At 42.1% G+C, this 17104-nt stretch overlaps 1 pseudogene; it reads left to right on the top strand.

Annotated features, from left to right (window-relative positions):
- Nucleotides 1-14942: 14942 nt before the first annotated feature.
- LOC100448438 (putative UPF0607 protein ENSP00000382826) lies at nt 14943-16020 on the top strand (annotated as a pseudogene).
- Nucleotides 16021-17104: the final 1084 nt, after the last annotated feature.

The raw sequence follows: 17104 nt of genomic DNA, 5'->3' as shown, positions 1-17104 counted from the left end.
AGCTCCTTTAAGCACTTCTCTGTATTGGTTATTCTAGTTATACATTCTTCTAAATTTTTTTCAAAGTTTTCAACTTCTTTGCCTTTGGTTTGAATATCCTCCCGTAGCTCGGAGTAATTTGATCGTCTGAAGCCTTCTTCTCTCAGCTCGTCAAAGTCATTCTCCGTCCAGCTTTGTTCCGTTGCTGGTGAGGAACTGCGTTCCTTTGGAGGAGGAGAGGTACTCTGGTTTTTAGAGTTTCCAGTTTTTCTGCTCTGTTTTTTCCCCATCTTTGTGGTTTTATCTACTTTTCGTCTTTGATGATGGTGATGTACAGATGGGTTTTTGGTGTGGATGTCCTTTCTGTTAGTTTTCCTTCTAACAGACAGAACCCTCAGCTGCAGGTCTGTTGGAGTACCTGGCCGGCCGTGTCAGGTGTCAGTCTGCCCCTGCTGGGGGGTGCCTCCCAGTTAGGCTGCTCGGGGGTCAGGGGTCAGGAACCCACTTGAGGAGGCAGTCAGCAGGTTCTCAGATCTCCAGCTGCGTGCTGGGAGAACCACTGCTCTCCTCAAAGCTGTCAGACAGGGACATTTAAGTCTGCAGAGGTTACTGCTGTCTTTTTGTTTGTCTGTGCCCTGCCCCCAGAGGTGGAGCCTACAGAGGCAGGCAGGCCTCCTTGAGCTGTGGTGGGCTCCACCCAGTTCAAGCTTCCAGGCTGCTTTGTTTACCTAAGCGAGCCTGGGCAACGGCGGGCGCCCCTCCCCCAGCTTCGCTGCCGACTTGCTGTTTGATCTCAGACTGCTGTGCTAGCAATCAGCGAGACTCCGTGGGCATAGGACCCTCTGAGCCAGGTGCGGGCTATACTCTCCTGGGGCACCGGTTCCTAAGCCCGTCGGAAAAGCACAGTATTCGGGTGGGAGTGGCCCAATTTTCCAGGTGCTGTCTGTCACCCCTGGAAGGGGAACTCCCTGACCCCTTGCGCTTCCCGAGTGAGGCAATGCCTCGCCCCTGCTTCGGCTGGTGCACGGTGCGCTCACCCACTGACCTGCACCCACTGTCTGGCACTCCCTAGTGAGATGAACACGGTACCTCAGATGGAAATGCAGAAATCACCCGTCTTCTGCGTCGCTCGCGCTGGGAGCTGTAGACCGGAGCTGTTCCTATTCGGCCATCTTGGCTCCTCCCCCTCAAAGTAATTATTGATGTTAGATTAATATCTACCACATTTGCTATTGTTTTCAATTTGTTACCCATCTTCTTTATTTCTGTTTTTGTCTTCCACTCTTTTTCTGCCTACCATTGTTTTAATTGAGCATTTTATAAGACTGCATTGTTTCCCCCTTTCTTAGCATATCGGTTACTTTTTTTTTTAAAACTAGAGTTTGCAGTAAATATTTATGACTAATTCAGGATTACTTGCTTACTTACTTTTTTTAAAAGACAGCAATGATGCAACATGCACTCAGGATGGGCCCTTCCACCTGCCGTTCAAGGTAACTTTCAAATAACATGATACTGCTTCACAGGTACTGTGAGTACCTTATGATAACAAAATAGTTATAATTCTTCTCTCCCATCTTTTGTATCATTGCTGCCATTCATTTCACTTATACATGAACATGTATATATACATAAAGTATATACATAAGCATACCTAATTAAATACATTGCTGCTATTATTATTTCAAACAAACTTTTATCTGTTAGATCAAATAAGAGTTAAAAAATAGGCTAGGCATGGTGGCTCACTACTATAAACCCAGCACTTTGGGAGGCTGAGGCAGGTAGATTTCTTGAGCCCAGGAGTTTGAGACCAGCATAGGCAATATGGAGAAACCTCATCTCTACAAAAAAACTTTTAAAAAGATTAGCTACATGCATGATGGTGCATGCATGTAGTCCCAGCTACTAGGGAGGCTGAGGTGGGAGGATCACTTGAGTCTAGGAGATGTAGGCTGCAGCGAGCTGTGATGGCATCACTCCACTCCAGCCTGGGCAACAGAGAGAGACAGGTCTTGGGGAGAAAAAAGAGAATTAGAAAGTAAGCTTTTATTTTACCTTCACTTGTTTCTTTTCTACGCCCTTCCTTTCCATATGTAGTTGCGAGTTTCTGACCTGTATTACTTTTTTCTCTGTAAAGAATGTTTATAAACATTTCTGACAAGACAGGTCTACTGGCAAGAAATTCCCTCAAGTTTCTATTTGTCTGAGAAAACCTTTATTTTTTCTTCAGTTATCAAAAAATAACTTTGTAGAATACAGACTTCTAGATTGGTGTGCTTTTTAAAAATCTCTCAACACTTTAAATATTTCACTCCACTCTCTTCTGCTTTGCATGGTTTCCAAGAAGTCATATTTAATTCTCATCTTTGCTCCTCTATAGGTAAGCTGTGTTTTCCCCTCTGGTTTCTTTCAGAATTTTTTTCGTTTGATTTTCTTTAGTTTGAAAATGGTATGCCTAGTTGTGATGTTTTTAGCACTTATTCTGCTTGTGTTCTCTGAGCTTTCTGGATCTGTGATTTGGAGTCTGACAATAATTTGAGGGAACTCTCTGTCTTTATATTTTAAATATTTCTTCTCTTCCTTCCTTTCTTCTTCTAATATTCCCACTACACATCTCTCTAACTTTGGTAGTTTTCCCACAGCTCTTGAATATTCTGTTCTTTTCTAAATTCTTTCTTCCCTTGGTTTTCCAATGTTGGAGGTTTCTACTGATATATCCTCAAGTTCAGAGGCTTTTTCTTCAGCTGAGTCCACTCTGCTAATAAGCCCTATGAAGGCATTCTTCATTTCTCTTATGGTGTTTTTGATCTCCAGCACTTCCCTTTCTTTGGTTCTTTCTTAGGATTTCCATGTCTCTGCATAGATTGCCCATTTGTTCTTGCATGCTATCTACTTTATCCTTTAGAGGCCTTTGCATACTAATCATAGTTGTTTTAAATTTCTAGTATGATATTTCCAACACCCCTGTCATGTTTCATCCTGATGCACGCTCTGTCTCTTCAAACTGTATTTTTTCCTTTTAATATGCATTGTAAATTTTTCTTGATAGCTGAACAGGATGTACTAATTAAGAGATATTGCTATAAATAGTCCTTTAGTAATGAGGTGGTCAGAGCATTCTATAGTGCTATGATTAACTCTTAGTCTTTTAGTGAGCCTATGCCTCTGAACTATGAGTTTCATAACTGTTTGTCAGTGCTTTTTCTCCCCTCTCTCTTAGGCAGAACAGTATGGCTAGAGTGGGCCGGAATTTGGTAATTTTTTTCTCGCTCATGGAAGGCTAAAGTGGACTGGAGTTGGATATTTCCCTACCACAGGTCAGAATGGCTCTAATAAAGTCCCAATAGGTTAGGCTCTGGTTAACTAGTTTCTGCTGAGAACAGACCTTGTTAAGAAGAACAAAGCTTTCTGGCATATTTCTAAGTGGTCTCCTTTTCTTTCCCCCTGCTAGAAGCTAGGGGAGATTTTTCTTCCATATTTACTGTGAGAACCTGGTCAAAGTCCTGGAGGTAAGACACACAGGTTTGACCTGGGTCCTCACTTATTAATCTAAGAAGAGTGGTTGATTTTTCAATTTTTTAACTTTTTACCTATTGGGAGAGACTGGTGGCTGTCAACCTCCCTACATGTGGGAATGGAAACAGAGGTTATGGTTTATTTTTTATTCATTTACTCTTCATTCAGTCAACATTCATCAATTAATCGAATAAGAAATATTTACCACGCATTTGCTAGATCTTATCCTAGTGACTGTGGATATTGTAATAAACACAATAGTCAGAACCATATGTTAATGAAACTTTCAGTCTGACAGAACAGCATATTTCAAACAACTATAAAAATATAAAATTTTATGTTATAATAAGAATGATCATTGTATACTGTGTAAAAAAAGATAAAAAGTCACAAAGAAGAAAAATAAAATTATCTGTAAATCTTTCCTCCATTTATGTTTCCATTCAAGGTTTCCTAAAATAGTAGACACTTGTTATTCCTTCTGTATTTCCAAAACTGTTTCTTGGTTATTATTTGGTAAATGTCTATCAGGTTCTCAGTCTATGAAGATTCAAAGGGAAATATTTCTCTTTTTTTCTAATTTTCTTTCTGGTATTTACAGATCTTGAAATTGACTTCAATGACTCTAATCTAGTTCACAAGCCATTCTAAAAGGGCTTACCATGGTAAAGGGAAGAAGAGTCATTTTGAGGAGATCTAATTATTGGAATAGGCAGCCAAAATTCTAACTCACTATTCATGAAAGCCTCTGAACTAAACTGTGAAGTTTACAAAAGTTGTCCTTTGAGCGCTTTAATGTTGGTGTGCCTCTCCTAATGCAGCACCAACCCCTTGCCAGAATCTGGCCTTTTATGCCATCTGCTCAAGGTAAGAATACCACACTGCTAACTGTGGTATAGATCTTTCCTTACCTCCTCAGCTCTGCCAAAATGTGTATGTCCCCTGATCCAGTTGTTTGTACACTTTAAGTGAAATGTGTAGGCATTTATCAAACATAAAAGGCAAATACAGTGAATGTTTATTTTTGTGTTTATTTGATGCCTTCATCAGATGTCATAATGATCTAACTCAATAATTTGTTCGTGTCTTAAGAAGCTCCCTACGCATGCGCATGCACACACACAGACAAACACACACATTCTAATGTGGAAAAATTTTATATGAAAATTTCCTATCAATGACATTTATAGAGGATGGATTTTTGTCACATGCCTTGAGACAAGTAGTTAATTATTTTTTTTAAGCGTGGCACATTTTAAAATCTGCTCTTAAATGTCACTCTATTGTCAAGAGCAGCATTTCATGTAGATTGAGAACAGTTGTGCTCGCTCAAACCAGAGTTTTCAAGAGGGCACATTTTATTCTTTCTAAGTTGACTAATATAATCTAGAGGATAAATGGTCTGTATGATTCTTCTTTTACCCCTATTCTTTCTATTACTCCTTCTCCACAGACTTTAAGTAAATATTTGCTGATTTAATTGGATCTGGTTGATGGGATAGATAGATGGGTCTATCTATCCCATCCCTGGAAAATAACCCCATTTACCCTATGTAATAAAATCCCACTGACTCCTCACTCAGATAAGGCAACAGTAGGTGTTCAGGAACATGAGGGCTCCAGGAATGCCCCTGCTTACAAAGATTTTTATCCTACTCATTTTCAAGAGCCAGTGGATAAGCCATTTATCTTCTGTCACTGGACTAGGTTAAGCAAGATCTCATGACTTTCCAGGATTGAGGGGCAAATAGGTAGGGCCAGGTTCCACCTATAACATACAACCAGATCGAATTAAATCAACAAATATTTACTTAAAGTCTGTGGAGAAGGAGAAATAGAAAGAATGGGGATAAAAGAAGAATCATCCAGACCATTTATCCTCTAGATGATATTAGTCAACTTATAAAGGCATGATATAAATAGCAGAAAATGTTAAATAAAAACACAAGAATCTCATTTATAAAGGCAAAGTGCTAAGAGATTTTATAAGCTAAAACATGAATAAAAGGCTTGGTTTTGAGCCAAAAAAGAATTTTCAGACTAAATCTTTAATTTGTTTGTTAAAACTATCATTCTTCTTAATTAGAAGAAATTATAAATTGATTATCAAAATGATTTGGCTGATGTTACTGGGCAACTCACCATGTATTTTGTAGCATTTTTTAAAAGTCAGACCTCTAACTTCCTAAATCTTCCTTTCACTCACAATGACTGTTATCCAGAGTATTTATGAGTATAACGAGTCCAGGTGAGGACTTCTTACCTGTCAGTCCACCCCCAGGGCTGGCTACAGCCAAGTGTCACTAATGCTTTGGCATGGATGTTCCCCACTAGGCTTCTACTACATGGCTCACTTTGGTTGTGTCTCCATGACAACACTTTGGTCTAGGGGAAATTATATCCATTATCTAGCTGCTATGTTTCCGTAATGTCCAGTAACTTATGTAAATGATCCCCCTACCTGTTTAGTTACAATGCCCCTGCCCCCCAGCCTTTTTATTTTATTTTATTTTATTTATTTATTTATTTTTTGAGATGGAGTTTCACTCTTGTTGCCCGGGCTGGAGTGGAATGGTACAATCTCGGCTCACTGCAACCTCTGCCTCCCAGGTTCAGGCGATTCTCCTGCCTCAGCCTCCCGAGTAGCTGGGATTATAGGTGCCCACCACCATGCCCAGCAAGTTTCTTTGTATTTTTAGTAGAGACAGGGTTTCACTATGTTGGCCAGGCTAGTCCGAAACATCTGACCTCAGGCGATCCACCCGCCTCAGCCTCCCAAAGTGCTGGGATTATAGGCATGAGCCACCGCGCCCGGACAACGGCCCCTTTTAAGCTTAGATATAAGTTTCTGAGGTTATTTCTGAGGTCAGTGGATTTGCACTATATTATTTCAATGAACTAGTTTGGACTACTTTTGTTCACTAGTAAATTAACTGCATTGGCCATGAACATCATTTTCATGAGAATGAAATGGCTGTAGTTCAATAAATAGGGTCTTCTTTTTAACTTTCATTTTTCCCTTATTTTCTCAAGTCTTTAAAGAGAAATTGAGTTAACAGCCATATAACTACTTGTTAATGTGTCAAGTTCTCATTTATATAACTAAATTTTGATAAACACGCATGAGTAATGAATATAGAGGAAGCACCTAATTTCCTTCCTATTTTACCCTCCATAGATAGTTACAATAAAATATCCTGTGTTGTGAACATTGCATTTTAATGAATTTTAATATGCAGAATCCTTTTGGAGAGTTTTAAAAATCATTCTTTTAATTACCGAGATCAGCTTGAAGCAAAGGATTTGAAAAGCATTGCCAAAGAGAAAAAATTAGTAGTCTAGAAAAAGCCAAAGTAAAGCGTTTTGACTTTATTTTTCTTCTGTTAAACTCGTGGCAGTACTATGTTAGCAATTACTATCTTTTAAGTCAAAACTTTAAGAATCGCTAAATATCAGCTAATCAGCAGCCTTGTGCAATTTGCTAAGAAAGATTTAAAGCCCAAGCGAAGAGAAAAAATATTCAAACAGCTCTGATAAGCTCCCAAAGATCAGTCCTTATCTGAAAATTTGATAGAATCAGAGTAGAATGGAATGTCATAATTAACCAGAGCTATTTTTTAATCTAAACCATTTTTTCTGCTATTGAACTTGAATAAAATTAATTCAGTTTGAAGAGGTCACTTTCTGATTTCTTCAATAAGATATTTTACAGGTCTATATGAGACTATCTGCCTTGGAATCAAAACTAGAAGAGTTTGAACTTCCAAATACCAAATTCAGGGTCAGAAAAAAACATTTTTTCAAGTGTGTCATCTAGTTAATAGTCAGACAATGGTTTCCTTGATTTATTAGACTGTAACGTGCTTTTAACGGACATACATTCATTCCTTTTTGCAAGAATATGTTTACACTGGGAGTAGTTAATTCACAAGAAATTTTTGTCAATCATTCCTAATGGAGAGCATTCCAAAGATGTGCTATTCACTTTGACCTTGAAGCAAGAAAACAAGTAATAATTTAGAGATTATACGTTTTTACTATTAAGTTTAAGGAAAAATAGTTTGAGTCATACTCTTATTATGTTTATGTAATTTTCTGACTTCCTGACGGTTTCCTAGAAAGGTGAATGCTTAAGGTAATAGACCATCAATTCTCTCTTGTTTTGTCTCATTGTAACTAATGTCTACCTTCTCACATCCCTTGCCCTAAATTATAAATTTGGAAGTTATTTTGAGCATTGCTATAATCAAAGTATTCAGCAGGTGCTGGGTTGAAAGTGATTTTAGTAATTTGATAATTGTTTCCACTTTTTTCTATTAAACTGACAATTAGCATTAAGAGACTTAGTCATACTCTGCTATTTACTAGCAGTGTGGCCTTAGAAAAGTCACTTGACCTTCCTGGACATCATCATCCTCATGTGAACTCCCTAGAGGAGGTTTGGAGCTATAGATGGTGATGTAGTAGGGAAAACTGTAAGAAAATTTGGGATGGAGGTGAGCAAAAATCAAGAGGCTTTTGGAATGGACAGAAGGAGTAAGGACTTTGACTATCTATCCTATTGGATGTGGTATCAAACCCCCCATGCTCTAATTTATGAGGTCCAAGTGCACAGTAGCTCTGTGAGCAAAATCCTAAGGAAGCACAAAGGCAGGGTCCAAGCAGTTGTGAAAAATCCAGGAAAAGCCAGAGACTAAGAGGCAATTCAAAGGAAGGACTTTACTTCTTTTGATGTTACTCCCTGGCCTTTGTCTACGGACTGGAAAGCAGCAGGGATTTGGAAGGAGAATGGGATACCACTGTAGAAACATTACCTGTGGGCCTACCTGAGATATAGAACTCAGTTCCATGACTCATAGCACATAAAACTTCATAGAGAGGGAGCAGCGAGAGAAAAAAATATTGAGTGCACCATGCAACCCAGAGAAGCAGGCAGGCTTCAAGTCCTTGGGAGTCATGGTTACTGACAGAGTCGGGGAGAGGGCTGAACAAAAGGTATGATTCGAGTGTCAATTCCTGCTCATCCTAGTTGCAATGAGCATCCAGCCACCTGCCCAACACTTCTCTGTAACCAGTGGAGACCAGCTTCACAGGATATCCAGGACTATCATTTTGCAAAGTATTGGTGAAAGAAGCAGTTTATTTACTTCTTTAGTTTTGATACACTCTTCTGGGGAACCGAAACTTCAGAATATTAGAAATTTTGCTCTCAGTGTCCACCCACTTAGTTCAGCAGAAGCCATGGAATCTCAGCTGGACAAGTTAGTGTGAACCTTGGAATTTTGCTGAGAATGCTGAGATAAAAAGGCTCTCTTTTCCTCCCAAATGTAAATGAGGTATCCAACCTAGAGCTGCTGGTAGTCATCGTAGAAGCACAGAAGAGCAGCAGAGTAACAATGGAAGTGACTCCAGAGGAGAACATTTGAAAATTGGCAGAAGGAAAGGCATGCCATGTTTAGATCATCCCCTGGAATGGCCAATTACATGAGCCAGCATATTTCTTATCTTCCAAACCTGTCTTTTTCTTAAGGCAGTTTATATTGAGCCTTCCATTGTTTGCAATCAAAAACAATTATTGTACTCTCTAACCTAAGCTCCAGGCTCCCTGATCTGCCACTAACATGCTGTGGAATCCGAAGCTTATCTCTGAGACACAGCTTTCTTATATATAACACATGGAGATTGGACTAGGATATATTTACAATCATTTTCATATCTAAAAGTCAATGATATCTGTGAACATCATGTCAAACTCATATCAAAGTCTAGTTAACTAATTCTAGATTCTGCCCTGAGTGTAAAATTTGATGGGAGAAAAAAGTTATACCTAAAAGCCAAGAAAGAATGAACTAGAACAAAAGGTATCCAGGATAAACTGCAATGGCTTTAGAGTTTCAGCAATTCATGACCCTGGGCTTTGTCTTACTACTCTACTTAGGAAATACTTCAATAGTTAATGGAAGGTATGTTCACAGTCATATGGAATTATTAATGATGTAAAGGTGTGAGCACAACAATCACTGGGACAATTGGACTGAGATATAAAACAGAGTCAGTCTCTGGTAGAAGAGTTAAAACAAGTTTGGAAATTAAGGAGCATTGAAACAAAGTCAGTCCTCTTTAAAACTGAGATAGTTTCCTCTATGATTCCATGGTGTCTTATGGAGCTGGCACAACATTCGAGTCAATGCCTGTGAAAATCAGTTCCATGAGAATTATTTTCAGTGAATGTCACATTGCTTGCTTACCTCCTTTGCCTAAGCAACCCACTCAGCAACATTCCTGGAAATATCTAAACTCCATCGCAGATAATCCAACTGTATTGTTATTTCAATGTACACTTGTAACATGATGAAATAACATGTAACTAAAATCACATTGCATTTCACAGAATGGCAAAAGGTGTCACTGATTGAAATCAAATATTTGAATGGTACCTCCTGCATATGAATGAAGGTGGAAACCTGTTCTGGCATCATTATCCCACATGATCTGAGTGGCAGCCAATATCTACTGCCTTTCTCAAAACCCCAGGTGACACTATCTGTGCTGCCATCTTCTCTGTTCCCTGAGTTATCCTTGTCTTCCATGCCTTCTTCATAGCCCTTTATTAAAGAAACAGAAAAAGTTATAGTTGCTTCTCTTTTTGAAAAGTCACCTCTCCTTTCTTCTGCCCATAATTATCATAGTTCACTCCTCCTGCAGTTCTTTCTGGGCTTAACAAATAATTATCACTAATTTTCATCAGTCATCATTTCCTCAGTTAGTCCTCTAATCTCCACTAGACCTAGAACATCCCCCACATTTAACTATACACTACTGTGTGGTTAAAATAAGACATTGTGATTCTTTGATGGTTTGTTATAAAACCAGTGGAATTTTACCCTAAAAACTGACAACCTCAATTTGTCTACTGAGGATTCAGTTGGCTTAATGTATTAATATGCTACAGTTATAACCAAAGTCATAGTTATAGTTGCTTTATGCTTTATTTTCATAAGCCACAAATATTTGATTTAAGCTCATTGCAGCCTTCATCCATTAATCCATTTTTGGAATAAAAATAACTTGATAACATGGCAAGTATTAAGAAACACAGCTTTATGAACTATAGTGCAAACTTGATAGATGACCAATGCCATTATAATGATGACTAAAATTCAAACATCAAATAATAATCATCAGTCAGTTCACGCAGGCACACACTTATTGGGCATCTGCTGTGTGCAAAGCACAGGGCTGAGAATTGTGAGAGGTACACTGACAAATAAGCTCTGGTCCTTGTCTTTCAGAAGTTTACAGAACAGAGCTGACATCTTCCATCAGCTTACAAATGAAAACACTAACAAGATTCTGGCTTAATAGAACAAAGACCATGACAAAGATGTAAGCAATGTGCTTTGGATACACAGAGGCAGGACAGTTAATTCTTTCAGGGGAAATTTTTACAGGCTCCCCAGGGGCATGAGAAAATAATTAGTAATGAAGAAAGGACATAGCAGTCCTAGGAAACCAAATGAACAATAGCTGTCCACTAGAAATCCATGCTTTCCATTATTTTTTTTTTTGCCTATATTTATGATGATACAATGATAATCATCAATCAGAAAAAAACTATAGGTACACACAATTTTAACCCATCCCATCTTTAGGTTCTACTTCATTACTGAAGTGGCACAGATCATGTCAGTAGAATGAAGCTGCACATAAAAATGAATGGCATCTCATCAGTTTGTAAGTTTCAACTTGTCAAGCAAATTGTTTTCAACGCATATGAATGGGGATTTCTGGGAGCTATGAACTGGATTGCTCCTTCCCACATAGCCCAAGTCAAGTCAATGAAGTACCTTAGTAGAGCTTAATGTGGTACACAAACCTCCCTATCTCAACCATTTCCTCTCTAGCCAATTCCCTGTAAAAATATTCTTATCCAAATTTATATGCTCTTGACCTCCATAGTGAAGTTTTACCTGACTCTGCCTTTGACGGTGTTGTTCCATCTTAGAGGAATACCTGCTACTTTCCCTCCGCCTTCCACATGGCTATTTGTCATTGTCCCTTTAGGAAGCTTTTAGTGACACTCCCTTGTGTGATTAGCATGCCAAGAGTATATCTGCTCAGATTATACAGGTACTAGAAAGTATGATAGCTTTTATAATACTTAGTTGGCTGTTTGTTTGTTTGTTTGTTTGGAAATAAGGTCTTGCTTTGTCACCCAGGCTGGACTGTAGTGGTATGATCATAGCTCACTGCAGCCTGGACCCCCCAGGCTCAAGTGATCCTCCCACCTCTGCCTCCCAAGTAGCTGGGACTACAGGTGTGCACCACCATGCCTGGCTAATACACACACAAATACACACACACACACACACACACACACACATTTTTTTGTAGTGATGGAGTCTCACTATGTTGCCCTGGCTAGTCTTGAGCTCCTGTCCACTGCACCCAGAAAGTTTATTGGTGTTTATTGCCTGCTAGGTGATGTGGTCCTTGAAGATCAGATATGTGTATTATTGTGTATTATTTTTATTTATTTGTATTTGTCTATTGGTGCTTACTGAGAAATAGTAAATGCATGGCATATTTGGTCCCATTCTCTCTTTTCTCACTCACAACAGACAGCAATATCCATCACCACATTATTTCTTGCTGAGCCCTTTCTCTAAATCGTTCTCATCCCAATTCTCCAGGCAGATGTTGTCAATCGCTCAGAGTTACACACAAATCCACAGGCTACCATTGCCGTTAGCAGGCTCTAAATCCTCACATGAATAATTAGTGTAGCAAAGAGCACCTCCTGTTTTCCTAATACCACTTAGATCATGTGTAATAAGTGCCTACTATGTTCAAGCCATCGTGTTAGGTCATTTCTATGGCTTACCTGATGTAATTGTCACAATAATATGTTTGTGCTAAGTGTTCATTTCTTTTCCTCCCCTAGATGAGAAAAATGATACAGAACAGTTAGACACTTGTCTAAGGCCATGCTAGGGAGTCTGGATTAGAAATCACAGCTATTTGACTTCCAAATCTAACATCTTTTGTTACCTGTGAGAAGTTTGACTTGTTTTGCTGTTTGCTGTAAAGCCCTAGCTTTTAGCCACTCATACTCAATGAACCCCAAGTCAGGCATCCACTGTTGCTGCCTCTGATCTTGTTACCAACTAATACTGCGTCCCTGTGCAACAGCAAAGAGACACATAGATCTGCTCAGTGTCAGCGAGGTGAGGGAGATGGCAGAGCTGGCCTGACAAAGAAGGTGGGAGGAAGCCAGCTAAATACAAACGCTAGAGTTTTCATAATTTTAGGTGGAATTGGTGCTTTCCCTCACCTTTCCCCAATCACGTTTTCTGTACTGTTTCTTTTTTATTAACTTCTCGCCTTTTAATAATATCTTTGAATGTAGATGGTTCCAATTCTCCAATAAAAAGATGCAGAGTGGCCGAATATTTTTTCATACGTTTCACAAGTCCAGACACCCAAGAGTATGTCTTTCTCTTTGGCATAAGAAAATCTAAAGTTATATTTAGGGTATCATAATGTGTGGTGAAGAGTGGACAGAGTTGGCATGCTCACAATGACCAAATTATGTTGGTCATATTTTAATCCAAAACATTGATCCACTATTAACTTGTAAATAAATAATGTACTTGCTTTCCAGACACATTCCAGGAAGACCAGAGAAACTGACTTTTATCTATATGGGATAATCCACTGGTGAATTTCTTTTAGGATAGGCCAAAGCTGATCTAGAACATGATCTTTCCATACTTGGATCCTTCCCATCAGACAAGGAAGAATATTTGGGCTGAAAGGCTCCATTAGAAGAGCAATGTGGGATGGTGCTGTGCTGACAACTGGTAGTCCCCGCCCTACCTCTTTGTAGAGGACTGGAGCCCAGAGTGGGCCATGGTCAACTTACATGTTGAAGTAAAGACCTCCTTGTAGGTGTGCATGTGCTTAATACAGATATGCCATGGTGCTAAGTACCCCAGGACTACAGGAAAAAATAAGAATACACCTTGTATCCATGATCAGGAGGCACACAGGCCAGAGTGCCAGCTGTGGAATCGCAGAGCCCGGGTTCAAAGCCTGGCTGGGCCATAACAGCCTGAATGACCTGAGGAATGGTCTCAGGCGAATTTGTAAAAAGAAGTGGAGACCCTGCCTGCCAAGAAGGGATGTGGTAAAGGGCAGCATCCAGTCAGGTCAGGGCACCCTTCCTCTAGTTGGAAACCTGCGCAGTGAGGCTGGTGGTCCTTGAGGCCAGGGCCGTCACGGAGAAGGCGGGCCTGGCTCCAGGCGGCACAGAGGCACTGGAGAAGCCCCGGGGGAGCCTGGCGGGATCTGGCTGGTCCTGCGCTCTGCTTCCGGTAGGTTCTGGCCCTGTAACCCCGGGGACAGGGCCGGCCAAGACAGGACCACGGGGTGCTAGCCAGCGCCTGGGCCAGGTGCCAGGCGGGAAGGGCTCTGGGGGATCAGTCCTGCACCCACCGCAGCCCCACAGCAGGGCCCATCCAGGGTCACACACCTGCTCCCAGGAGCAGGACGTCCCTGAGGCTAGACAGTCCAGCTGGACCGGTGGAGGGGCCTAGCCCTTTGCCCTTTTACTCCTCCTGTAGGCGCTCCTCGCTGGGCTCCTGTGCACTCCTCCACACCCTGGCTCTATCACCAGCCCCACTGTGATGTCCCAGGTGCCCAGTGCGCGCAGGCCACAGAGAATTGGATGACTAAAGAATATCCTCTCCGCTTCTGACCCTTAGTTTCGTTCACGCACAACTCGCTCAAAATGGGCAATTCACTAAGCATATTTTGTTCCTGGTTCCACTGCAGGTCCCGGCCACACCATCGGCAACGTGCTTGTCTAAGCATATTTTTTTCCTGGTTCCGCAGCAGGTCCCGGCCACGCCATAGGCAACGTGCTCTTCTCAGCGTTTTTTTTTTTTTTTTTGAGACAGAGTCTCGCTCTGTTGCCCAGGCTGGAGTGCCCTGGTGCCATCTCTGCTCACTGCAAGCTCCGCCTCCCGGGTTCACGCCATTCTCCTGCCTCAGCCTCCCAAGTAGCTAGGACTACAAGCGCCTGCCACCACGCCCGGCTAATGTTTTGTATTTTTAGTACAGACGGGGTTTCATCGTGTTAGCCAGGATGGTCTCCATCTCCTGACCTCGTGATCCGCCCGCCTCGGCCTCACAACGTTCCACTGCAAGTCTCGGCCACACCATAGGCAACGTGCTTGTCTAAGCATATTTTGTTCCTGGTTCCACCACGGGTCCCGGCGACGCCATTGGCAACCTGCTTTTCTTGTCCGTGAGGCCTTCCCAGCTCCCCCGCAGCTCCTGCGCCTGTGCCTGCCCCGGGAACCCGGGCCTCTTCCCGATTGCTCTTCAATCCTCTGCGATGTCCTGGACCTTCTTTTCCAGCCAGGTGGGACGGCGCCCCTATGAGGCTGTGTCTTCTCCCTCAAAACAGGGGCACCCCACTGGGGGTCCTGCCTTCTGTGGTCTGGAGGCTCCCCTCAAGGAAGAAACCCGTGCTGTCTGCTCGCAACTCCATGATGTTCGGACACCTCAGCCCCGTGAGGATCCCTCCTCTCAGACGCAAGCTTAACCTCCGACTGCCTTCACTAGATGAGCAGGTGATCAGGTCTTGGAATCTGACCCCGATCCCAGCCACGCTGCCAAAGCCGGAGGTGAGGGCAGAAGAAGAGCCCGAAGAACCAATGGAGGTGGATCAGGTAGAGACCCAGGGGCAGGAGGACAAGAAAAGGGGCCCCTGTAGCAATGGGGAAGCAGCCTCCACCTCTAGGCCCCTGGAGACTCAGGCAAACCTCACTTCCTCCTGGTGCAGTCCCAGGCGCTTGGAGGGAAATGTCCATCTCAAGAGCTTGACAGAAAAGAACCAGACTGACAAGGCCCAGGTGCATGCAGTAAGTTTCTACTCCAAGGGCCATGGAGTCGCCAGCTCACACAGCCCTGCTGGAGGCGTCCTTCCCTTTGGGAAGCCTGACCCAGTTCCAACAGTGTCCCTGGCCCAGTTGCAACAGTGCTCCCTGACCCAGTTCTGGGCTGCTCCCTGTGTCCAGAGAAGGCGACCTTGAAGGTGCTGGGTAAAGAACACCTGCTCAGCTCTCCAGGCTTGCTGATGGTGGGGAAGGAGATGCAGCGCAAGGATCCTGCAGCTCTTGCATCAAATAGTTCTTCTCCACCCAGAGCTGCCTGCCACAGGTCCTGCAAAAGAAAACTGTCAGGGCCACCGCTGCCGCTGCCACCAACCCGATCCCTCCCCTGCAATTGAGGTGGGATAGAGACAAGCTGCCCCCACCTGCTAAGCTTCCCTGCCTGTCTCCTGAGGCACTGATGGAGCTGAGTCAGGCTTCCCAAAGGGAAAGAAGCCTCCAGCAGGGCAACATGGATAAGAACATGGGGGTATTAAGTAGAACATCAAAATCCAGGAGACGAAAACAGCCGCTTGGGAGGAGAAAGACATGGCAGGGCAGGCGCGGTGGCTCACGCCTGTAATCTCAGCACTTTGGGAGGCCGAGGCAGGCAGATCATGAGGTCAAGAGATAGAGACCTGAGGAGCGTCTCTGCCTGGTCCCAGCACCATCTGGGAAGTGAGGAGCGCCTCTGCCCGGCTGCCCACTGTTTCTTAGAATTGCCCTGTGGAAGTCTGAAACGGTAGCTGCTTTTCTTACCACATACACTCTCCTTTTCTGTCACACACACAGACTGATTTGTTATTTCTAGGTTGTTCTTGAGTACTGGACTGTTGTTGATCATTGATTTTTCTTTTTTTTTTTTCTGTCTCAGAAAAATGAGCTGCAAGGCACTGCTTTTCAAAGAAAAAGAATGAGCTAGGGAGAGAAAAAATACACACATCTGAAGGATTGCATGGACTTTGTAAATAGATTTGTTTCCAAAAGTTTTTATTTTAATCCAATCAAAACATTTGAGCAACCTGAATGGTATTGCTACCTTGGAAAGAACTTAGCTGCAATTTTACAACAGAAGCACACCATTTTAAAGCTTAACATTAATATGCCTTTAGATTCAGTTGCTAACAGCGGGAAAGGATCATGATGTGTCTCTTTCTCCTGGGTGTTTCCTCTTTTACCACTTTTACCTCTTTTACTCTGCGTGGCTTGGTCTTTGTACAGACTTTAATTCTGAATCAACTTGGTCACTTCTTTCATCTTTCAAATTTCAGATTATATTCATATCCACAGATCTCCTGGTTTACATATCTGGCAAAAAACAGTCTAGGAAGGCCAGGCATGATGGCTCATACCAGTAATGCCAGTGCTTTGGGAGACCAAGGCAGGAGGATTCTTTGAGGCCAGAAATTCAAGACCAGCCTGAATAACATACTGAGACCTCATCTCTACAATTTTTTTTTTTTTAAGAATTAGTCAGGCACGGTGGTGCTCACCTGTAGTCCCAGCTACTCAGGAGGCTAAGGCTGCAGTGAGCTGTGATCTCACCACTGTACTTTAGCCTGGACTGCAGAGCGACAGAATGAAACCCTGTCTGAAGAAAAAACAAAACAAAAACAAAAACAACAAAAAACACTACAATCTGGGAAAATAACTGTGGCATTCAGAAC

The sequence above is a fragment of the Pongo abelii genome, chromosome 7 (assembly GCF_028885655.2).
Source record: "Pongo abelii isolate AG06213 chromosome 7, NHGRI_mPonAbe1-v2.0_pri, whole genome shotgun sequence".
Classification (NCBI taxonomy): domain Eukaryota; kingdom Metazoa; phylum Chordata; class Mammalia; order Primates; family Hominidae; genus Pongo; species Pongo abelii.
This window is presented reverse-complemented; position numbering and strand designations above follow the sequence as displayed.